Source organism: Anomalospiza imberbis, chromosome 36 (assembly GCF_031753505.1).
Source record: "Anomalospiza imberbis isolate Cuckoo-Finch-1a 21T00152 chromosome 36, ASM3175350v1, whole genome shotgun sequence".
Classification (NCBI taxonomy): Eukaryota; Metazoa; Chordata; class Aves; order Passeriformes; family Viduidae; genus Anomalospiza; species Anomalospiza imberbis.
Genome location: NC_089716.1, coordinates 389,067 through 413,439, shown reverse-complemented (window position 1 = coordinate 413,439; position 24,373 = coordinate 389,067). Strand labels below are relative to the sequence as shown.

Here is a 24,373-nt window from a genome sequence, read left to right as displayed (position 1 = left end):
CCTTCCAGGCGGTTTCTGCATGAGCTGCTGCTGTGATGTCACAGGAGCACTGCCACGTCCCCGAGGTGTTCCCGTTGCTGTGGCACACGGAGGCCTCAGTGTCCAGAGTGGCTCTGGGCACTGCTCGTTGCCGGAGGATCCTCCTGCCCGAGGCATTCTCAGCAGCCAGCCCACCCCTGACGGGTGTCCTTCTGTGCTTGCAGGGCTACAGTCTGCAGACGTGTGCAGCGCAGCCAAAATGATCCAGCACGTGGCTGCTGCAGTTTGCACGCTGTACTCTGTGGCGTATGCGGGGTATTTTTTAACCCACTTGGCACGTAAGTCGAGGTTTTCCCTCGGTGCTGTGGCTTTGGGCTTGCTGTGTGCTTGCTGTTCTTCCTCTGGGCCTGAGCTGACTTTGTAACCAAATTGCCGTGAAGACACCATTGCTTTGGGAGAGCTCCTGGCAGCAGCTGCAGCTGGAAAAGGGGGTGTCTGCAGCCAGCGGGGCGTGCACAGCATTTGCAATGAGCCCTGGGGGGTTCTGTTCCCTCAAGCGGGGAGTCTGTGGCAGCAGAGCCTGGAACTGCCTGTCCAGCCAAGAGCTGACCCAGCCCAGTATTTTGTGCTGTTCTCTTGCTGTGTGAAGGGACTGCGGCTCCTGGAGGGACGCTGTGAAAGCAAAATGCTCTCTCGGGGTTGCCTTGCTCCGGGGCATTTCCCAGCACAGGCAGTTGTTTTCCTGACAGCATCTGGTTCATGTTCCCTCTCCCGTTGCAGGGCACCTCATGAGTGGATCCCGAGCAGCTCCTCCTTCGGTGAGTGGGAAAGGAACCTTTGGTGTTTGGAATTGTGCAGCAAGCTGTGAGCTCGGCATGTGGCAGCCGAGTGCCAGCCTGGGAGGCTGAAGGAAAGTTCCTGCCAGTGTCCTTGCAGCAGCAAAGGGATCCCTGGGAGTTTTCTCCTTTTCTGCTGAAGAGCTTTTGAAGAGCTGCAGGTCTGGTTTTGCAGGCAGAGCATTGCTTGCTGGCTCTAGCCATGGTGGAATATGGAATTCCCAACAATAAGGGGCAATGTCGACTTTAGCCCATTGTTAGTTTGAACAGCTCCGAACCCAATTTCTGCTTAGTGCAGCTGGATGTGCAGCTGAGGGTAAATAAGGTGATAACTGATGCAGAACTTCCCGTCCCTCACGCTGCCATCTGTCCACAGGGCACAAAAGCAGCACCAGCACCTCCTCTGGCTCCCTCTGCTTCCAAAGAGGAGGCCAAAGAGGAGGAAGGCAGCAGTGAGCTTCCTGCTCTTCCGGGGGACGATGCTGAACGTCCCTCAGTGACGGGAGATGACAGTGAACTTCCCGCTGCTCTGGGAGACGAGGGCGAACATCCCGCGCTGTGGGAACACAACGTCGAGGCTCCTGCGGTGTGGGACAAGGACAGTGGACATCTCCTGGCGTGGGAGGAGGACAGAGGACATCTTGTGGCTTGGGAAGAGGAAGGTGAACTTCTCCCAGCATGGGAAGCGGACAGTGAACGTCCCCTGGCTTGGAAAGATGATGGCGAACCTGCAGCGTTTTGGGAAGAGGACGGAGAAGCTCCCTGTGCTTGGGAAGAGGACACTGAACCTCCCTCGGCTGTGGGATCCTGGGCTGAACATTCTGACAGCAGCACAGCCCTGCAGCCAGAGGGGAGAGGGGAGTGGTGCCTGATGCAGCTGAGTACGTCTGCTCTGTTCCTGTGTGCCAGAGCAGGGTGCTGTGTGTGTGTCTCGGCATCAGCTGCACCCAGTGCTGCTCTGCAGCTGAATGTGCCAGGGTCATTTCTTGTCCTTCCCCAGCTGAGACCAAGGGGCTGACGGCCCCAGGGAGGGGGGCTGCATTCTGGCTCTGCCGGGAGGCGGGGTCTCACTCTGGGAGGGAGCGTCTTCCATGTGGTTTCTTTCAGGGAATACCGTGAGCCTGGCGGAGCCTGCCGAGAAATACCTGGAAGTGGAGCAGATTGGCCAAGGGTAAGTGCACGGCAGTTACTTCTGCACAAGCAGGCCCAGGTGTTGTGCTGGTGCAGGATCAAGTGAGAAGTCAGGAGAGCTCCAAACACCTCCAGACACTGGGGTGCCATCCTGCTGTCCCTCAGTCCTGATCAGAATTGATACCTGTGCTCAGAAGGCACCGTCAAAGGCCCCTGAGGCTGGCAGTGTCCTGCCTGCAGCAAGGAGCAGGACCTGGAAGATCTTCTGTCCCTGGAATTGGATTGCCTAAAAGAGCCACTCACCATCTGGTGACTGTCAGAAAACAGTTCTCAAGGAGATTTCTATCAAATATTTTGCTTCAAAAAATATCCTCCGGTCAGGATTAACAACCTAATGGTTTAGAAACAGAAACCAGAGCTGAACTAATAAGTGCTCTATTCTAGCACAGGTAGTAGAGCCCATACATTCAGTAACAGACACAGAGCTGATGCACTCTGGGGGAAAATGCATCACCTGCCTGATGGCAGGGCCCTTGTGGATCCTGCAGGTCTTAGGCAGGAAATGGGAAAGGATGGAATGCATTCTTTTCCAGTTCTTTGGACACCCATTGCTCACTTCAGGTTTTGAACTAAAGCAGTGCAGCGTGGACATTTGGGATTTGCTCCAGCCCAATTCCTTGGTGTTGGGTCTCAGTTTTCTCTGGCACACCTTGCATGGCAGAGGGCTGGTGGCTGCTGCGCTGTTGTTGGAAGGGTCGATGCCCCCAGGTGTTTGTGAATGCTGCAGGCAGCAGAGATCTCCTGTCTGGGCTGGCTTTCACTGCCAGGGCCTAAAGCGCTGCTTCTTTCTTCTCTGCTGTTTTGTCTCCAGGGCTTTCGGAACAGTTTCTAAAGGACTCGACAGGGCCACTGGAGGAGAGGTCAGTGTCAACACGCCCAGCACGTCTGGCAGCTCTCCAGGGCTCTCCCCTCTGCTGGGAGCTGTGGCTGCAGCTTTGGGGGCCAGCAGAGCTTTCCTGCACAGGCTGCTCCTCTGCAGGCAGAGCCGTGTCAGCCTGCAGAGCACAGCTGGGACAGACTTGGTCCTTCTGAAGTGCCCAAAGGAATGCAAGGAGGGCAATGGATGTGTGTGTTTGCTTTGTTGTGCAACCCCAACCAGAGCAGTTGCATCTGAAATCATGACCCAATCCCATAGAACTGCTAAAGGGTTCCCGGCTGTTTTGATCTGTTTGCACAGAACCAGAATTACCTCCTGCTTGCAGAATGTGTTTGAATAATAATGAGAGTGTTGAGGCCATTTGAGAAGACTGTAGGTGCAGAGAATGTGGTTAGAGCTTGGAGGCTGACAGCTGAGGGGCCATTTCTGCAGGGCTTGCAAGGCCAAATGTCTCTGGCCATGTGTCCTGTAAGCAGCCCCCAGCGAGCAGAGCAATGGGCTGTGGGAATGGCACTTGCTGAGCTCTGGTGTCCCATCCCAAGGCAGTTGGGCACAGCCCGACTCCATCCCCCCAAAAAGACTCGCTCCGTGTTTGCTGCAGCCTCCTGCCACAGACTCCTCCAGTTAAAGGTCTGCAATGTCCCTTCAGGTGGCCATAAAGAAAATGAGTCTGAGAGGGCAGAACAGGGAACGAGCTGTGAATGAGCTCCTGCTCCTGAAGGACAAGAAGAACCCCAACATTGTCAGCTCTTTGGACAGGTGAGTGCCTCAGGCCTTATCCCGTGCCCGGGCCCTGCCTTAACCTTTCCTGGCATCCGTAGTCTGTAGCCTGTTTTGAAAATGCCTGACCCAGCCTTACCTTCCCAAAACAACAGCCTGGCAGTTCACTCCCTCCGTGTGCTTTTGTTGCTTTTGTTTGGTTTTTCCTTCAAGTTGACCCTGTTTTCTGTGTCTTACAACAAGTGCTGGTAAACCACAGCAGAAATTATTTCCCTTGGCTTCTTCTTCCCAGCCCTTTCCCATTGCTGCAGACGCCAGGAAGACCAGGTTCTTGTTCCCAGAAATGCCTCGTTTGCCCATTTGTCACTGGCCTTGCCTGTTTCTGAAGGGACTTTCTGAAAGGTTTTCTGACCCCTTTTGTCCCAAGTGCTGCCCGGCCTCCTCCCCTGGATAACCCCGGGGGCTGTGTTGCCTTGTTCTGCAGGGAAGGGTGGAACTGATGAGTTCAGAAGCTGAACCAGCTGGGGGCCAGTGTTGTGGTTCCACATTGATCTGGGCCTTTGCTAAACTGCATTTTTCACCTGCTTGCCATCTCAGGCCTCTCCTTTCTCACAGGGGTCTCCTCCTTTAGACTGTGCAGATCCCAAGGGCTGTGCAGCCTGGCAGGAATGTCTCTCCATCGGATTCTGTCCTCATTGACAAGTGACCTGGCAACAAACCTCCACTCCAGGCTTTTCCATGGGGGAATTGAGCACTGCACATTGGTCTCCATGCCACTGCTTTCCTCTTCCAGCTTCCTTGTTGATGGAGATCTCTGGCTGGTGATGGAATACATGGATGGAGGAACTTTGCAGGACGTTGTCAGACAGACACGCATGGCTGAAGGAGAGATGGCAGCTGTCAGTCGGGAGGTGAGGGATCCTGCCTGTGACTGCCAGGCCTTGGACACGATGGTCCTTCCCAGCAGGGCGTGAGAGCAGGAGTGGCTCCATGCTCAGGGCTTTGTTTCTCTGTTGTTTTCATGAGCTGGAGAAGAAAGAGCCCCTGTAGTGAACGGCCTGCCAGCAGCACTGCACTTCTCCTCTGTTCTTGTTCTCTTTCCTGCTGTTGTGGCACTCTCTGCCTGTTTTGGATTTGATGTGCTGTTCTCAGCTTTGCCCTGAACCGTTTGCCTGGAGCTTGTCTGCACTGCACTCCTGGCCTGTCACAGCAAAGTCGCTGCTGGCAGAATTCTAAACTGTCCTTTCTTGTGTGATATATTCCGGCCATTGGTTTTTACCCTCGTGTTTCTTGTTCTCTCTCAGTGTCTGCAGGGCCTGCATTTCCTCCATTCGAACCGGGTGATCCACAGAGATCTGAAGAGCTCCAACATCCTTCTGGGCATGGACGGCTCTGTCAAGCTGGGTGGGTGTTCCTGGCCAGGCACGGCGCTCCCGGGGTGCGGCTGTGGGGCTGCTTCCCAGTGACGGCCAGAGCCCCACAAGGGCTGCTGGGGGCACTGCCCGGCCCCTGCTGCCAGCTGAGAGCGGCTGCCCCTGCAGAGAGCTCAGGAGAGGAGCAGGCTCTCAGGGGTGCCTTTGCTCTGGGAATGGCCCTCCCAGAGGGGCAGGAGTTGGAATCTGAAGCTCCAAGGGAATCAGTAAAAGCCACTGCACGAAAGCTGAGGGTTTCTTTAAGGGTCCAGTTCAGTTCCATCTTTCCTTGGCTACAGCCCTGAGGACTTTTCCAGCTGACTTCACTGCTGCATTCTGAGACGGAGAGCGGGGAGTCTTTGTGCTTGGTTTCCTCATTCCAGCTGCCTTTGACAGTGTTTGTTTCTGTCCTCAGCTGATTTTGGCCTCAGCGCTCAGCTCAGCCCTGAGCAGGACCAGCGCAGCTCCATGGTGGGCACTGCTCACTGGATGGCCCCAGAAGTTGTCACCAGTTCTCCTTATGGCCCCAAGGTGGACATCTGGTCCTTTGGCATTGTGACCATCGAGATGGTGGAAGGAGAACCTCCTTACTTCAAGGAAACGAGGGCCATGGTAAGAGGCCAATTCTCCCGTGGTTGCAGAGGCCTGTGAGCACAGGGTGACCCTGCACTGGGAGCAGCAGCTGGAGGTTTCTGCACATGGGGAAGGGAATTCCCAGAGGACTGGAGTCTCAACACAGACACATATTCTGCAGTCTCCAGACACAATTTGCTTTGGGATTTACGTTGTTGCAGTTCTTCTGGCTGTGAGGATGACCTGAAAATGTGAAGCAAGTGCACCAGCTCTTTACAATGGCTGTGGCAGCACCAGGGTTTGGGTTTTTTGGTTGGCACTGAAAAATGAGCTGTGAGCAGCATCTCTGCCAGGGAGGAAAGTGCCCCTGGAGCTGGGGCTGGGAAGCCGGGGTCGATGTGAGCACTTGTGGGTGGGAAGGAAGCTGGCAGAGCGCTGAGTTTGCTTTTCCTGCAGGCTCGCGCTCTGATCCGGCAGAACGGGACCCCGCAGCTGCAGGAGCCCAGGCGCCTGTCGGCTCTGCTGCGGGACTTCCTCGAGTGCAGCCTGGAGCCGGACGAGGAGCGGCGCTGGTCTGCCCAGGAGCTGCTGCAGGTGAATGCCAAGCGGCTGCAGGGGAAGCAGCAGCGCCAGGGAGGGGTTTTCTTGTGAGGCCCCCTCCGATGGTCTCCGGTCTCGCTGCTTTCCACACGCAAAGCAAGCAGAATCCTCGCCTGGTTTGGCTTGGCAGGGGCCTTTCGAGGTCATCTGCAACTGGGGCCCCACAGCGAGCAGGGCCATCTTCAAGCAGCTCAGGTGGCTCAGAGCCCTGCCTGACCTGAGCTTGGATGTTTCCAGGGAGGAGGCACCTCCCACATCTCTGGGCACCTTCTGTCAGTGCTTCCCCACTCTCCTGCTAAAAAAATTCTGCCTCAAACCTGGTCTGAGCCTGCTTCCCTCTCCTGAGTTTCAGACCATTTCCCTTTGTCCTGTTGCAACAGAGCCTGTGAGGAAGTTGACTCTGGAAAGTAACGGTTCATTTCTTTCTTTTTTCTCCTTTGGGGAGCACCCATTTTTATCATCAGCCAAGCCTCTCTCCAGCCTGACCCCTCTGATCACCGCAGCAAAGCAACTGAGGCAGCAGCGGAGGAGCTGGAGCACTGGAGGACAGCGTTTAGTCACAGTAGTTAGTTAGGACAGCTAGTTAGTTATGGTAGTTAGCGGTGCTAGTTGGTTATGGTAGTTAGCAGTGCTAGTTGGTTAAGGTAGTTAGGACAGCCTGTTTGTTATGGTTCTTATGACAGCCTGTTTGGTATGGCAGTTTTTTGAATAAAAACTCTCTTAAACCTCAACTCCCTTGACGTGTCCCTTCCTTCTCCCTGTGTGACTCAGCTGCCCGGAGCAATGTGAGGGGAGAGCGGGCCCAGCCTCGCCCAGAGCTGAGCCCCAGCAGAGCCCTGGCAGAGCCCAGAGCAGCCTCGGCATCTGCAGAGTCAGCCTGGAAGGAGGCGCTTGGAGCCTTCTCGGCTGCACCCGACTCTTGGTTACAAACTGTGTGTCAGGGCTCACCCCCAGATTGGGGTGACCCTGAAAGATGGAAAAGTCTCTCCTCCCACCCGTGCCTACAAAGAAAGACTCAGTAGTCTTCATTCGTCCGGTCTCAAGGTAGTTTATTGTGTGTTATCTAAAAGATTTTCTTCCTGAGCTGCTGCGGTCCGTTCAGCAGGTCAGACAAAGGCACACACTGACTCCCAGGGGGTTGGTGCCATCTTTTATATCATCCATGACGTGTTGAATGTTTATGGTTTTACCCCAATGCCTATCACCTATATTGAATGGTGACTTTCTACTCTAAACCAATCTGTGAGTGCCAACATCACCATGAACATGGAGGTTAGGAAGGAGAAAGAAGGAGGACAGGGCACGCCCAAGTCCCTTCATCTTAGAACTTCTGACCCCCATGTACAAAACTCAGACCCCTCTGTACAAGGCCTAAAACCCCCCTGTACAGCAGTCAGAAGTTCTGCCTTTCACTTTGTGACTACTTCTACAATAATATCTAAACTTGTGTGATTTCTTGTTCTTCCTGCAAGGTTGGTAAATTGTTCCATGGGTCAGATTCAAAGCCACAGGGGTTTCCAGTTGCATATCAGTGTCTCAAATGCTTCTGACCTGTGCCCGGAACATCCAAGAGTGTCCAAGGGACATTCTGGGTTCCAACAAGAACAGGATAATGAGAAGTCAATGAAGAGCCTTGAATGCAGCTTTCCCCACGCCTCCCTCCTTCCAGCTGCACCTCCTCCCCCGGCAGTGCAGGAGACAGGGAATGGGGCCGTGCTCAGTTCATCCCCCGTGGCTTCTCCCTCTGCCCAGGGACAGGAGTCGTTCCCCTGCTGCAGCCTGCGGTCTCTCCCACCGGAGACTTCTCCAGGAACTTATCCAACCGGAGTCCATCCCCTGGGGCACAGCCCCCCTCCAAGTGCTGCAGCGTGGGTCACTGTGCCACGGGGTCAGTCCTTCCAGGACAGGCTGCTCCAGCGGGGGCCCCTCTGTCCACGGGGTCACAGCCTCCTCTCAGGCATCCCCGTGCTCCAGCCTGGCTCCTCCAGGGGCTGCAGGGCGATCTCTGCAGCCCCATGGATCTGCAGGGGGATCTCTGCAGCCCCATTGTTATCAATGAATCTGTCAATTTAATAATTAGAGGAATTTATTAAATCAAGTCAAATAAAAATTGGAAAAGCCACAAGTAAAACAGCGCCGAGCCAGGCGATCGGAGCTGGTTTCAGGCTATACAGCCCCGTACCTCTGGCAGTTCACAAGGTACTGATTCCACAGGGTTTTATTTTTATTGCTTTCAGACGTAGTAGGATTCCTGAGGGCTCTTCCTGTTCCCTCTCATTGGTCTTGCCCCTTTCCACATATTAATGCATGTTCTTTTCTTGTGCAGAGTTTTTCCCGGAATACTCTGCTGAAGTCTCGTTAGATGGCAATCCTCTCGAATTTTTTGTTCTGGCTAAGAATATTCATCTTATCAGTTCAATGCCTATCTTCTAGATGGAATAATCCTTCAGAGTAACCATCCTTTGAGACAGGAATTCATCTTGTATATATTGTTCTTTCTGTCACTTAATTCCATTTAAAATGATACTGTATTTTTTTTAGTCCTGAGCACGAATTTATTTTAAATTATATATTACACCCATGGATATGCAGGGAGACCTCTGCATCCCCATGGATCTGCAGGGGAATCTCTGCAGCCCTATGGATCTCTGCATCCAGCACCGCCGTTTTAGGAGGCACCAGGAATAGGCTGAGCACTGCCTGAAGCTCTTCTCACATTCCCCACACCCTTCCCGGCACAGGGAGAGTTTTACCTCCTCACAGCTCCCCGGGCTGGGTTTGCAGCCCCTCCTCGTGTGGGATCTCTGGGGCTTTTCCTCCCCGTTGCATTCCTGCACCGTGGAGCCATTCCAAATGGTCTTTTCCACGAGGTTCTGTGGCAGGGATTTGTTCTCCCTGGTCTCTGTCCGCAGATCAGTGACTGGGGCAGGAAGGACAAGGAGAGTTAGGGACATGGAGAAGGGAAAAGGAAAAGGCAGGAGAGGAAGGAAGAAGAAGGAACGAGGGAGGAAGGAAATGGGAAAAGACGTAGATGGATGAAGGAGAGAATGAGGAGAGGAAGCAGGGCAGAGAAGAAGCTGGGATTTGCCTCCGTGCCAGAGGGAAGGGGAAGGAGATCCCCTCAATGCATCCCTGGCAGGACGGCGTCAGCAGCGAGGTTGTCCTGCAGCCAGGGGCGATGCTGGGCTGGGAGATGGAGCAGGAGAGAGGGGCAAAGGGGCAGTGACTTCCTCCTCACCTGCCTGGCTGTCCCAGTCTGTAGCGTCCTGGCGCTACCGAGGCCCTTGGAGCGTCCGGCACTGATGAGCCCGAAGCTCACGGCGACTTTATAAAGCTGACAAAGTAGGCAGGATGGGTCTTTGTAGGATCTCCAGCAAACTGGTTTATTGGAACAGGAACAGGGCACAGAGCTGAACAGGCTCCAGGGACAAAGACAGGCTGCAAGCTGAGGGCACAGGGGGTTTTTATATGGGGTAGTGAGGGTGGAGCTGAGGGTCAGGGTCCAATGGATATGGGGGAAAATGGTGCAAAGGAGGGGTTAAGGGTCGTGTCAGCTAATAGGGAAACAGAGGCAGGGAAATGCAGTAAACTTGGGCCAGTGGAGGGACAGAGAGAGGAGAACATTCTAGGGACTAACCAAAATAGGTGACAGGGGTTGAACTGGGGTAATTAGGCCAACGGGCCAATGGGGTAACATAACTTTACAGAAATCAGCATGTGCCTGCAAAGATCTATGGGAGAAGCAAGCTTCTCCCCATAACCTTGAAATCTATTCTTGTTTGGGACCAGTCCTCCACAGCTGAGGGACTGAGATTCTGATGGTGGGCTCCTGGGCCTCCACAGCAGTGCATCTTCCTTTTCCTTGTTTTCATTGCAGCGTCATTCTCCTCCACCCAGATGAAATTGAGGATTGGCAATGGCTTGCAAGAAAGCAAGGGGTGAGTACCTTGGGTTTGGTGAGAAATGAGCCTCATGCTTTAGAATTTTTAAAACTTTAAGAAGGGATAATTAGAGACAAATCAATAACAGCGGTGGGTGTTTGACAATGGCCAGAGGCACACTGGTAAACCATAGCAACTCTTGTTATCTATTTTTTCCATTTTATTGTTCAAAAACATATTGATAAAGATTGTACACATTGAAAGATTTCTTTGAACTCGTTTACTTGTTCCAGGAACTCTTTTAGTTGGTTTGACCCCCAAGCTGCCTTTCTAGAGTACGTGCAGGAATCGTTGATTGTTGTTCTGAGGGTTGTGTGTCACTTCCTCACAACAGCCCCCTGATCCCTGGTTTCAGCTGTGAGTCTGCAGGCCCCAAGTTGGGCAACTCCCTGGGGGCTCCCCTGGCAGGGGAGACCCTCCTGGAGCAGTTCTGTGTCAGGAAGGAGAGACGCATTGGACTTCTTTGGTCTTCAGCTTCGGTTTATTGTTACCTTGTCAAAACTTCAGCACACTGTCTGCACCAGACTCTGCGAGCAGCAAAAACAGCACAAAAGTGACTAACAATCTCTTGTTACAAGGCCTTTTGAGTCTAATCAAAAACTAAGCTACCCAATAAAGTAGGAACACCTAAATTATTTTCCTTTCTAACCCAATAACTGAGCCCTAAAGACCCGGATTTTTCATGTGGATTTTTCTACCCAATTACAAGATACCACCTAAAGGCAAGAAGAAAGAGGAAGAAGAAAGTAGAAGGGAACTCAAGACAACACCCTATATCCTCAATCTTGAACCCATCTAAAACATACTAAAAATCCTAAAACCTAAATGTCTCACCCATGTGAAATACTACACTAGTCTCTACAATCTCTACAATCTCTTTCACACTTTTGTGGTTTCTAGTTTACCTTGAGGCTTTGGAAGTTTTCTCCATGAATGAGGGTCAAAGTCAGTGCTCCCCTGGGGGTCAGGACACCCCAGAGCAGACAGAGAAATATTCCCAGTGCCCTGGGTTTCCACATCAGCAGGCGACAGTTATTGACAGTTGAAGGGTCAACGGCAGGGGTCCTCATCACACCCGTTCCTTAAATGTTATCTGGCCATGCAGATAACTACTTCAGCTACTTCCACAAGTACTTTAAATCAACATTAGCTGTTTCACAAATATCTCTGAGTTATTCTTGTCAGTTAGTTACAAAAATAAAAGCATTAGTTATTATTTCACAACTGCAGCTACTTCTGCAAAAGTTAACATTCGAATGCACAACACGTAGCATCCACTTCAATACTTTGCAAAAGCCAAAACTATAATGTATGCTTTTCACACTGTCCACAAACTAAAATATCATCCATGAATGATGTTCCGAGGATATGAGCGACACAGGGCCCAGGGCACTGGCCACAAAAAGCTGACAAATTGTACGACAGCAAAAGCAGTTAAAAGTGATTACAAACTGTAGTGTATCAAAATCAGCTCATCTTTCATGTTGTGATTAGGAATAAGTTGCAGAAGTCAAGACATAATAGCAAAAGCCACCAACTACATAGTTCTTTATAACAAACCCAGGGTAGGTTTTTCCCTTGCATGGAGCACTTGGGCCTTCCCCGGGCCCCTTCTGCCCTCTTGAAGAGCCGGTGGCATTTTCCACCACCCACAGTTTGTAACCAAGAGTGGGGTGCAGCCGAGAAGGCTCCAAGCGCCTCCTTCCAGGCTGACTCTGCAGATGCCGAGGCTGCTCTGGGCTCTGCCAGGGCTCTGCTGGGGCTCAGCTCTGGGCGAGGCTGGGCCCGCTCTCCCCTCACATTGCTCCGGGCAGCTGAGTCACACAGGGAGAAGGAAGGGACACGTCAAGGGAGTTGAGGTTTAAGAGAGTTTTTATTCAAAAAACTGCCATACCAAACAGGCTGTCATAAGAGCCGTAACAAACAGGCTGTCCTAACTACCTTAACCAACTAGCACTGCTAACTACCATAACTAACTGGCACTGCTAACTACCATAACTAACTAGTTGTCCTAACTAACTACTGTAACTAAACGCTGTCCTCCAGTCCTTCATCTCCTCTGCTGCTTCCTCAGTTGCTGTGCTGCGGTGATCAGAGGGGTCAGGCTGGAGAGAGGCTTGGCTGATGATAAAAATGGGTGCTGCCCAAAGGAGAAAAAAGAAAGAAATGAACCGTTACTTTCCAGAGTCAACTTCCTCACAGGCTCTGTTGCAACAGGACAAAGGGAAATGGTCTGAAACTCAGGAGAGGGAAGCAGGCTCAGATGAGATCTGAGGCAGAATTTTTTTAGCAGGAGAGTGGAGAAGCATTGACAGAAGGTGCCCAGAGATGTGGGAGGTGCCTCCTCCCTGGAAACATCCAAGCTCAGGTCAGGCAGGGCTCTGAGCCACCTGACCTGCTTGAAGATGGCCCTGCTCGCTGTGGGGCCCCAGGTGCAGATGACCTCGAAAGGCCCCTGCCAAGCCAAACCAGGCGAGGATTCTGCTTGCTTTGCGTGTGGAAAGCAGCAAGACCGGAGACCATCGGAGGGGGCCCCACAAGAAAACCCCTCCCTGGCGCTGCTGCTTCCCCTGCAGCCGCTTGGCATTCACCTGCAGCAGCTCCTGGGCAGACCAGCGCCGCTCCTCGTCCGGCTCCAGGCTGCACTCGAGGAAGTCCCGCAGCAGAGCCGACAGGCGCCTGGGCTCCTGCAGCTGCGGGGTCCCGTTCTGCCGGATCAGAGCGCGAGCCTGCAGGAAAAGCAAACTCAGCGCTCTGCCAGCTTCCTTCCCACCCACAAGTGCTTACATCGACCCCGGCTTCCCAGCCCCAGCTCCAGGGGCACTTTCCTCCCTGGCAGAGATGCTGCTCACAGCTCATTTTTCTATGCCAACCAAAAAACCCAAACCCTGGTGCTGCCACAGCTTTTGTAAAGAGCTGGTGCACTTGCTTCACATTTTCAGGTCATCCTCACAGCCAGAAGAACTGAAACAACGTAAATCCCAAAGCAAATTGTGTCTGGAGACTGCAGAATATGTGTCTGTGTTGAGACTCCAGTCCTCTGGGAATTCCCTTCCCCATGTGCAGAAACCTCCAGCTGCTGCTCTCAGTGCAGGGTCACCCATTGCTCACAGGCCTCTGCAACCACGGGAGAATTGGCCTCTTACCATGGCCCTCGTTTCCTTGAAGTAAGGAGGTTCTCCTTCCACCATCTCGATGGTCACAATTCCAAAGGACCAGATGTCCACCTTGGGGCCGTAAGGAGAACTGGTGACAACTTCTGGGGCCATCCAGTGAGCAGTGCCCACCATGGAGCTGCGCTGGTCCTGCTCAGGGCTGAGCTGAGCGCTGAGGCCAAAATCAGCTGAGGACAGAAACAAACACTGTCAAAGGCAGCTGGATTGAGGAAACCAGGCACAAAGACTCCCCGCTCTCCGTCTCAGAATGCAGCAGTGATGTCAGCTGGAAAAGTCCTCAGGGCTGTAGCCAAGGAAAGATGGAACTGAACTGGACCCTTAAAGAAACCCGCAGCTTTCGTTCAGTTGCTTTTACTGATTCCCTTGGAGCTTTAGATTCCAACTCCTGCCCCTCTGGGAGGGCCATTGCCAGAGCAAAGGCACCCCTGACAGCCTGCTCCTCTCCTGAGCTCTCTGCAGGGGCAGCCGCTCTCAGCTGGCAGCAGGGGCCGGGCAGTGCCCCCAGCAGCCCTTGTGGGGCTCTGGCCGTCACTGGGAAGCAGCCCCACAGCCGCACCCCGGGAGCGCCGTGCCTGGCCAGGAACACCCACCCAGCTTGACAGAGCCGTCCATGCCCAGAAGGATGTTGGAGCTCTTCAGATCTCTGTGGATCACCCGGTTCGAATGGAGGAAATCCAGGCCCTGCAGACACTGAGAGAGAACAAGAAACACGAGGGTAAAAACCAATGGCCGGAATATATAACACAAGAAAGGACAGTTTAGAATTCTGCCAGCAGCGACTTTGCTGTGACAGGCCAGGAGTGCAGTGCAGACAAGCTCCAGGCAAACGGTTCAAGGCAAAGCTGAGAACAGCACATCAAATCCAAAACAGACAGAGAGTGCCACAACAGCAGGAAAGAGAACAAGAACAGAGGAGAAGTGCAGTGCTGCTGGCAGGCCATTCACTGCAGGGGCTCTTTCTTCTCCAGCTCATGAAAACAACAGAGAAACAAAGCCCTGAGCCTGGAGCCACTCCTGCTCTCACGCCCTCTTGGGGAGGACCATCGTGTCCAAGGCATGGCAGTCACAGGCAGGATCCCTCACCTCCCGACTGACAGCTGCCATCTCTCCTTCAGCCATGCGTGTCTGTCTGACAACGTCCTGCAAAGTTCCTCCATCCATGTATTCCATCACCAGCCAGAGATCTCCATCCACAAGGAAGCTGGAAGAGGAAAGCAGTGGCATGGAGACCAATGTGCAGTGCTCAGTTCCCCCATGGAAAAGCCTGGAGTGGAGTTTTGTTGCCAGGTCACTTGTCAATGAGGACAGAATCCGATGGAGAGACATTCCTGCCAGGCTGCACAGCCCTTGGGATCTGCACAGTCTAAAGGAGGAGACCCCTGTGAGAAAGGAGAGGCCTGAGATGGCAAGCAGGTGAAAAATGCAGTTTAGCAAAGGCCCAGACCAATGTGGAACCACAACACTGGCCCCCAGCTGGTTCAGCTTCTGAACTCATCAGTTCCACCCTTCCCTGCAGAACAAGGCAACACAGCTCCCAGGGTTATCCAGGGGAGGAGGCCGGGCAGCACTTGGGACAAAAGGGGTCAGAAAACCTTTCAGAAAGTCCCTTCAGAAACAGGCAGGGCCAGTGACAAATGGGCAAACGAGGCATTTCTGGGAACAAGAACCTGGTCTTCCTGGCATCTGCAGCAATGGGAAAGGGCTGGGAAGAAGAAGCCAAGGGAAATAATTTCTGCTGTGGTTTATCAGCACTTGTTCTAAGACACAGAAAACAGGGTCAACTTGAAGGAAAAACCAAACCAAAGCAACAAAAGCACACGGAGGAAGCGACCTGCCAGGCTGTTGTTTTGGGAAGATACGGCTGGGTCAGGCATTTTCAAATCAGGCTACAGACTACGGATGCCAGGAAAGGTTAAGGCAGGGCCCGGGCACGGGATAAGGCCTGAAGCACTCACCTGTCCAAAGAGATGACAATGTTGGGGTTCTTCTTGTTCTTCAGGAGCAGGAGCTCATTCACAGCTCGTTCCCTGTTCTGCCCTCTCAGACTCATTTTCTTTATGGCCACCTGAAGGGACATTGCAGACCTTTCACTGGAGGAGTCTGTGGTAGGAGGCCGCAGCAAACACGGAGCGAGTCTTTTTGGGGCGACGGAGCCGGGCTGTGCCAAACTGCCTTGGGATGGGACACCAGAGCTCAGCAAGTGCCATTCCCACAGCCCATTGCTCTGCTCGCTGGGGGCTGCTTACAGGACACATGGCCAGAGACATTTGGCCTTGCAAGCTCTGCAGAAATGGCCCCTCAGCTGTCAGCCTCCAAGCTCTAACCACATTCTCTGCACCTACAGTCTTCTCAAATGGCCTCAACACTCTCATTAATGTTCAAACACATTTTGCAAGCAGGAGGTAATTCTGGTTCTGTGCAAACAGAGCAAAACAGCCGGGAACCCTTTAGCAGTTCTATGGGATTGGGTCATGATTTCAGATGCAACTGCTCTGGTTGGGGTTGCACAACAAAGCAAACACACACATCCATTGCCCTCCTTGCATTCCTTTGGGCACTTCAGAAGGACCAAGTCTGTCCCAGCTGTGCTCTGCAGGCTGACACGGCTCTGCCTGCAGAGGAGCAGCCTGTGCAGGAAAGCTCTGCTGGCCCCCAAAGCTGCAGCCACAGCTCCCAGCAGAGGGGAGAGCCCTGGAGAGCTGCCAGACGTGCTGGGCGTGTTGACACTGACCTCTCCTCCAGTGGCCCTGTCGAGTCCTTTCGAAACGGTTCCGAAAGCCCTGGAGACCAAACAGCAGAGAAGAAAGAAGCAGCGCTTTAGGCCCTGGCAGTGAAAGCCAGCCCAGACAGGAGATCTCTGCTGCCTGCAGCGTTCACAAACACCTGGGGGCATCGACCCTTCCAACAACAGCCCAGCAGCCACCAGCCCTCTGCCATGCAAGGTGTGCCAGAGAAAACTGAGACCCAACACCAAGGAATTGGGCTGGAGCAAATCCCAAATGTCCACGCTGCACTGCTTTAGTTCACAACCTGAAGTGAGCAATGGGTGTCTAAAGAACTGGAAAAGAATGCATTCCATCCTTTCCCATTTCCTGCCTAAGACCTGCAGGATCCACAAGGGCCCTGCCATCAGGCAGGTGATGCATTTTCCCCCAGAGTGCATCAGCTCTGTGTCTGTTACTGAATGTATGGGCTCTACTACCTGTGCTGGAATAGAGCACTTATTAGTTCAGCTCTGGTTTCTGTTTCTAAACCATTAGGTTGATAATCCTGACCGGAGGATATTTTTTGAAGCAAAATATTTGAAAGAAATCTCCTTGAGAACTGTTTTCTGACAGTCACCAGATGGTGAGTGGCTCTTTTAGGCAATCCAATTCCAGGGACAGAAGATCTTCCAGGTCCTGCTCCTTGCTGCAGGCAGGACACTGCCAGCCTCAGGGGCCTTTGACGGTGCCTTCTGAGCACAGGTATCAATTCTGATCAGGACTGAGGGACAGCAGGATGATGCCCCAGTGTCTGGAGGTGTTTGGAGCTCTCCTGACTTCTCACTTGATCCTGCACCAGCACAACACCTGGGCCTGCTTGTGCAGAAGTAACTGCCGTGCACTTACCCTTGGCCAATCTGCTCCACTTCCAGGTATTTCTCGGCAGGCTCCGCCAGGCTCACGGTGTTCCCTGAAAGAAACCACGTGGAAGACCCTCCCTCCCAGAGTGAGACCCCGCCTTGCAGCAGAGCCAGAATGCAGCCCCCCTCCCTGGGGCCATCAGTCCCTTGGTCTCAGCTGGGGAAGGACAAGAAATGACCCTGGCACATTCAGCTGCAGAGCAGCACTGGGTGCAGCTGATGCCGAGACACACACACAGCACCCTGCTCTGGCACACAGGAACACAGCAGACGTACTCAGCTGCATCAGGCACCACTCCCCTCTCCCCTCTGGCTGCAGGGCTGTGCTGCTGTCAGAATGTTCAGCCCAGGATCCCACAGCCGAGGGAGGTTCAGTGTCCTCTTCCCAAGCACAGGGAGCTCCTCCGTCCTCTTCCCAAAACGCTGCAGGTTCGCCATCATCTCTCCAAGCCAGGGGACGTTCACTGTCCGCTTCCCATGCTGGGAGAAGTTCACCCTCCTCTTCCCAAGCCACAAGATGTCCTCTGTCCTCCTCCCACGCCAGGAGATGTCCACTGTCCTTGTCCCACACCACGGGAGCCTCGCCGTTGTGTTCCCACAGCGCGGGATGTTCGCCCTCGTCTCCCAGAGCAGCGGGAAGTTCACTGTCATCTCCCGGCACTGAGGGACGTTCACCATCGGCCCCCGGAACAGCGGGAAGCTCACTGCTGCCTTCCTCCTCTTTGGCCTCCTCTTTGGAAGCAGAGGGAGCCGGAGGAGGTGCTGGTGCTGCTTTTGTGCCCTGTGGACAGACGGCAGCGTGAGGGACGGGAAGTTCTGTTTCAGTTATCACCTTATTTACCCTCAGCTGCACATCCAGCTGCACTAAGCAGAAATTGGGTTCAGAGCTGTTCAAACTAACAATGGGCTAAAGTCGACATTGCCCCTTATTCTTGGGAATTCGATATTCCACCATGGCTTGAGCCAGCAAGCAATGCTCTGCCTGCAAAACCAGACCTGCAGCCCTTCAAAAGCTCTTCAGCAGAAAAGGAGAAAACTCCCAGGGATCCCTTTGCTGCTGCAAGGACACTGACAGGAACTTTCCTTCAGCCTCCCAGGCTGGCACTCGGCTGCCACATGCCGAGCTCACAACTTGCTGCACAATTCCAAACACCAAAGGTTCCTTTCCCACTCACCGAAGGAGGAGCTGCTCGGGATCCACTCATGAGGTGCCCTGCAACGGGAGAGGGAACATGAACCAGATGCTGTCAGGAAAAAAACTGCCTGTGGTGGGAAATGCCCTGAAGCAAGGCAACCCCGAGAGAGCATTTTGCTTTCACAGCGTCCCTCCAGGAGCCACAGTCCCTTCACACAGCAAGAGAACAGCACAAAATACTGGGCTGGGTCAGCTCTTGGCTGGACAGGCAGTTCCAGGCTCTGCTGCCACAGACTCCCCGCTTGAGGGAACAGAACCCCCCAGGGCTCATTGCAAATGCTGTGCATGCCCCGCTGGCTGCAGACACCCCCTTTTCCAGCTGCAGCTGCTGCCAGGAGCTCTCCCAAAGCAATGGTGTCTTCATGGCAATTTGGTTACAAAGTCAGCTCAGGCCCAGAGGAAGAACAGCAAGCACACAGCAAGCCCACAGCCACAGCACCGAGGGAAAACCTCGACTTACGTGCCAAGTGGGTTAAAAAATACCCCGCATACGCCACAGAGTACAGCGTGCAAACTGCAGCAGCCACGTGCTGGATCATTTTGGCTGCGCTGCACACATCTGCAGACTGTAGCCCTGCAAGCACAGAAGGACACCCATCAGGGCTGGGCTGGCTGCTGAGAATGCCTCGGGCAGGAGGATCCTCCGGCAACGAGCAGTGCCCAGAGCCACTCTGGACACTGAGGCCTCCGTGTGCCACAGCAACGGGAACACCTCGGGGACGTGGCAGTGCTCCTGTGACATCACAGCAGCAGCTCACGCAGAAACCGCCTGGAAGGTTCTCCTGTGTCACAAAGGAGCACAAAGAGCCCTCCCAGGGCACAGCCTGTTGCCCAAAGGATCCAGGAGGAGCTCTGAAAATGCAGCAAACAAGGACACCCCATAGCCCAGCCTGAACACTGAGGAGGAACAAGGACGGCACCAAAGCAGAGTAAACATGACCTTTAGTCACTGACACTTCTGGATAAAACCAGCAAGCCGTGTTCCATCTGGGATCTTTGTTCTCGTTCTAAAAACAAGCAAGGTTCTCCACTCTAAATATAGAGAAGGCAGGAACTGGGGAGGAGGTGGGATGAGGAAGGAGGAGGAGGAGGGAGAGAGGAAAAGGAGGAGCAGGAAGAGGAGGAGCAGGAGCAGGAAAATGAGGAGAAATAGGAGGTTCCAGTGAGCTCTGTGGCCACAGTACCCTTGGCCCCGGGACCATCGCCCCCAGCTCATCCTGCAGGTGAGAGGGGAGAGTGAGCTCATCCCAAAACTGTCGGGGGGTCCCTGAGAGGGTTTTTTTATTGGGGCGTGTTTGGAGCTTGCAGACTGTGGAATTGAGCCCCAGATATTGTCTGGGAGGCCCAAATAAACCCTGGGAGGGTTTTTTCTCTGTGTGTGTGTGTGTGTGTGTGTGCGTTTGGATCTTGCAGGACCCCAGAGCTGAGCCCCTTGGGGGGATCTTTGGGAGTCCACGTGGCCATTGCCCAGGGCCACCAGGGGGAGGACATTGGTCCTGGGGACCCCCGGGGCAGCAGAGGAGAGGAACCCCTGGGACCCCCGGAGTGGGGGGAGCAGAGAGGGGTGATCCTGGAGCTGGGGGAACCCCGGCTGGCTGGAAAGGGGGGGAGCCTGGAGAGGAGGGACCCCTGGGACCCCTGGGACCTCAAAGTAGAGGATCAGGGCAGAAGGGACCCCATGGATCCCCAAAACCCCCTGGATCATCCCTAAGCAGGAGGCCGGAGAAGGGGGAGCCCCTGGAGCCATTGGACCCCCATCATCCCAAGGAAAGGAAACCTCTGGAACGCCAAAAGTGGAGAGATTAGAGATAGGGAAGTCCTGGGAGAGTTGTTTTGGGCTGAACCTTGATATAGTGGAGATTTCCATGGACACAAGACTCCTGCTGAGTTCTAGGGATGGACTTGGGCAGTGAGGAGCCTCTACTCCAAGGTGCTCTCCTCTTGTTTTTTCCCCAAAGCAGGATTTGTCATTCCCAGGGTGTGGCTGGACGGAGAAGGAGGAAAAGCCCCGGAGATCCTGCAGGAGGAGGGGCTGCAAACCCAGCCCAGGGAGCTGTGGGGAGGAAAGAGCCCCCGTGAGCCAGGAAGGCGGCCGAAGATCCGTCTGGAGCTCGGAGCTGGTGGAGAAGACTCATGGCAGGGAGAAGCCCCACAAGTGCTTGGAATGTGGGCAAGGTTTTCAGCTGGAGCTCCACCCTGATGGAACACCAGAACACCCACACTGGGGAGAGGCCCTGTGGGTATGGGGAGTGTGGGGAGAGCTTCAGTGGGACCTCTGACCTCACCGAGCACCACAGGATCCACACTGGGGAATGGCCCTATGAGTGCTTGGAATGTCAGAAGAGCTTCAGGTGGAATTCAGAGATCGTCCCTCACCAGCACTTCCACACCAGGGAGAGGCCCTGTGAGTGCCCCGAGTGCAGGAAGAGCTTCGTGCGCTGCTCCAGCTCCATCCCCCATGGGAGGATCCACGTTGGATGATCCCCAGTGAGCCCCGTTGGGCAGAGCCCCGGTGACCCCGTTCTGGGTGATCCCGGTTGGGTGGGGGGAAGGTGTTGGAGAGATTTCTTTCCCCTCTCCTTGTCCTGGTGTGATCTGGTTGGTAATAAATTCCCTCCCTGTGCCCGGGCCGGGTCTGTTGTGCCCGTGCCGGATTTGCTGAGGGATCTCCCCCGCTCCTTGTCCCCAAGCAGGAACCCTCGGTTCCATTTTCTGTCCCTGTGCGGCTGCGGGGGGCAGGGACAGAGCGGCTCTGGGGGGTGCCTGGCATGGGGCCAGCGTCACCCCTCGCCACGGGCACCCCTGAGACCCCGCGCAGCCGGGCACACATTTCTGGGCACAGCTGAGCTCCCAGCTGCGCAGCGCCCCAAGGCTCCCCGTGCCTGGAAAAGCCCCAGCCGGGGCTGCAGCGTCCCGGAACCGCTCAGCCAATCCAAACGCAGCCAAAACGCGCTGCAGCCAATGGGAGCGCGAGGAGTTGAGGAGTCATCGGTTGTGTGGCAGAGCCTCGGCAATCGGTGCCCAAAAGTGCTCGGAGCCAATGAGAGCGCGCGGCGCTGCTGAGCCCGCGCTGCTCCGGACTGGTGCTGCCAGCGCAGCGCGGCCGCTCTGGGGCTGGTGCTCCCTGGGCGGCGCTGGCCATGGGGCGAGTGGCGGCAGCTGGGGCCGTACTGGTGGCACTGGTGGTGCTGGGAGCCCCCCCGGCTGCGGGCGCGGAGCTCTCGGGAGAGCGGGGGGGGCGGGAGGCGGTGGGACAGGGGGGAGAATGGGGAAAAGGGGGCGGTGGGAGCCCGAAATTGCAGGGGCAGGAGGAGGAGGGGACCCCGAAAGGAAGAGCGGGAGGGGCTGAGGATTGGGGGCAGGTGAGGAAGGGGTGGGAGAGGGTGGGAAAGTGGGGAAAAGGGGAGGGTAGGACCCCAAAACTGAGCGGGAAGGGGGGCTGGGCTTTTGGGAAATTATGTTTAAAAGGTTGGGAAAGAGGAAAAGGAGTAAATGGGACCCCAAAACTCATATCGGGAGAGGCTGAAAGTCGGAGGGGAGAGGATGTGGAAGGGCAAATGGGGGAAGGGTGGAAAAGAGGAAGTGGCAGCTCGGGCAGGAGGGATCCATGGGTGCCCTGGGGCACAGGGGGTGCGGAGTGGGGATCCGGGGTGGATCCCGGAGCTCTGGGGGTGCTGGGGGGGCACCCCCGGACCTGTGTCCTGCACACACAGGGGTGTTCCAGTACGTGGGAAAGTCCGAGTGCCACTTCATGAACGGCACGGAGAAGGTGAGGTACCTGAGCAGGTTCATCTACAATCGGGAGCAGTACGCGATGTTCGACTGCGACGTGGGGCACTTTTTGGGGTTCACCCCCTATGGGGAGACAGCAGCCAGGTATTGGAACAGCGACCCAGACGTTATGGAGCAAAAAAGGGCTGCGGCGGACTGGCTGTGCCGGTACAACCACGAGTATCTCAGCCCGTTCCTCACGGAGCGCCGAGGTGAGCGCGGGGCAGAGCGTGTCCCCTCGGGCCCTGCCCTGGCAATGACCCTGGAGCCCCTCAAAACCTCCCTGGAATCGGCCCAGAGCCCTCAGCCCTCCTTGTGCCCATCCCCGAGACCTTGTGTCCCTGCCACTGACCCCCGTGGCTCTCCCAGTCCATCCCAGTCTCTCCCAGTGCCTCCCGGCTGTCCATCTCAGCCTAGCGTGGTGCTGCCGCCTCTCAGCCAATCAGAGCGCGTGTCTCTGATGACTCATCAGTTGCCAGGCAGACCCGCAGCGCCGAGTGCCCCGCACTGGACTCGGCCTCCCAATGCCGCGCGCTTCGTTCCCAGTTCCTCCCAGTGCATTCCCAGTTCATTCCCAGTTCACTCCTAGACCTCCATCCTCCCTCCCAGTGCCCCCCATCCCCTCCCATCTCTCTGAGTGCCACCCCAGTCCTTCCCAGTCCATTCCCAGTCCCTCCCAAGGCCACCCCATCCCTCCCCTCTCTCTCCCAGTTCCCCCCAGCTGATCCCAGTCTGTCCAAGCTCTCTCCCAGTGTCCCCAAGCGTGCCCATCTCGCTGGTGCCCTCGATCTCTCAGCCCGGGTCTGCTCCGTGATGGATTTCTAGCCTGCCCACACCCAGCTGAGGTGGTTCCAGGGCCAGCAGGAGCTCTCTGTGGTGGCCACCGACATGGCTCCCAACAAGGACTGGACCTACCAGCTCCTGGTGCTGCTGGAAACACCCCCCTGGTGCGGGCTCACCTGCAGCTGCCAAGTGGAGCACGTCAGCCTGGAGCACCCCCTGAGCTGGCACTGGGGAACGGGGGGGGGGGGGGAATTGGGGGTGCTGGGAGAGCCACTGGGATGTGCTGGGAGCAACTGGGAGGGATATGGAGACAGCCTGGTTTCAGCTGGGAGAGGGGCTTGGAGGTGTGGAAGGGCTGAGAAGTGGTTTGAAGGATGCTGGGGAGGGTGGGATGGGGTTCTGGGGGTCCTGGTGGACACTGGGAGGGAGTTTGGGGGCGCTGGGTGAGACTGGGAAGGATTGGAGTGAGTCTAGAGGAGCTGGAAGGAGATTGGGGATGGAAAAGCAGAGGTTGGGATGAGGTTGGTTGTGCTGGGAAGAGACATGGAGGGGTCAGGGCAAGTCGTGGTTAGGCTGGGAAGGGACTGGGACCGGGTTTGGGGGTCCTGGGGCCGAGCGGGGCAACTGGAAGGGGGTGGTGCGATCCTGAGAAGGATGGGAGAGGCTTTGGTGGGTCCTGGGGAGGCCGGGAAGGGATTGGGGGGAGGTTTTAGGGGGTCCTGGGTGGGATGGGGGTGACTGGGAAGGTACTTGGAGGGGCTTGGTGTGTCTCTGAGAGGTTTTGGGGGGTCCTTACCCCTGCAGACCCCCCAGAGATGCCACTGGATGCCGCCCGCAGCAAGATGCTGTCAGGGATCGGGAGCTCAGAGTTGGGCTTCGTCTTCCTGGCGCTGGGGCTCAGCTTCTAGGAGCGTGTGTGCTCCTTCCCCCGGGCCCCCAGCCCGGTGTCACCCCCTTTTCTCTGCACACAGAGCTCCTGAGCCGCCGCTGGCTGCAGCCCCTCCCCGTGGTCTCAGGCCCGGCCGAGACCCCCCGCTCCATCCCCATGCTGATTTTGGGGGGGGTCGTGTGTCCCCCCAACACTGCTGTCTCTCTGCCCCGCCCGCCTGCTCCCAGTCTTCCCAGTAAAGCTTCCCAGTTAAACCCAGTCCAGTTTATGGAGGGCAGTGGGGAAGGACTTGGGGGTACTCAGCCTGGGCACACGGAGGGAATTTATTACCAACCAAACACAGCAGCACAAGGAGAAGGGAAAGAAATCCCTCCAACACCTTCCCCCCACCCAACGGGGATCACCCACAACAGGGCTTATCCACGATGGAGAGACGGGGACAGCCGAGTTTAGACCAGAAGCCAATTTCATTGAGGGTACCAGGTGTTTATACAGGGTTTTACTTGTGTGGTGCTCAGATAGGGCTCGATGTTTGCTAACAATTTCCCATTGGTTACACATTCTTCATGACATCACGGCACCTGGGAACATTATCTTATCACAAAGTCTCACAACAGGTTGCTTGGTCACTTCTTGCCCAGGGAGACTTAAACCATGTCTGTGTCTCCCACAGTTTCTGCTCAGTCAGGCCTCAGATATCGGCCCCTTTATCAGCTCCATTGTTTAACTCTCTGTTTTATTCCCCATTCGGGGGCACCAGGGCTCTGCCCAATGGGGATCACTGGGGATCATCCAGCCCGGATCC

The 24,373-nt window shown here is 55.3% G+C and overlaps 2 pseudogenes; both read left to right on the top strand.

Moving 5' to 3' along the window:
• LOC137464098 (uncharacterized) overlaps positions 1-24,373 on the top strand; it is a 1,364,046-nt pseudogene that overhangs the window by 958,466 nt on the left and 381,207 nt on the right.
• LOC137464082 (class II histocompatibility antigen, B-L beta chain-like) lies at positions 21,266-24,295 on the top strand (annotated as a pseudogene).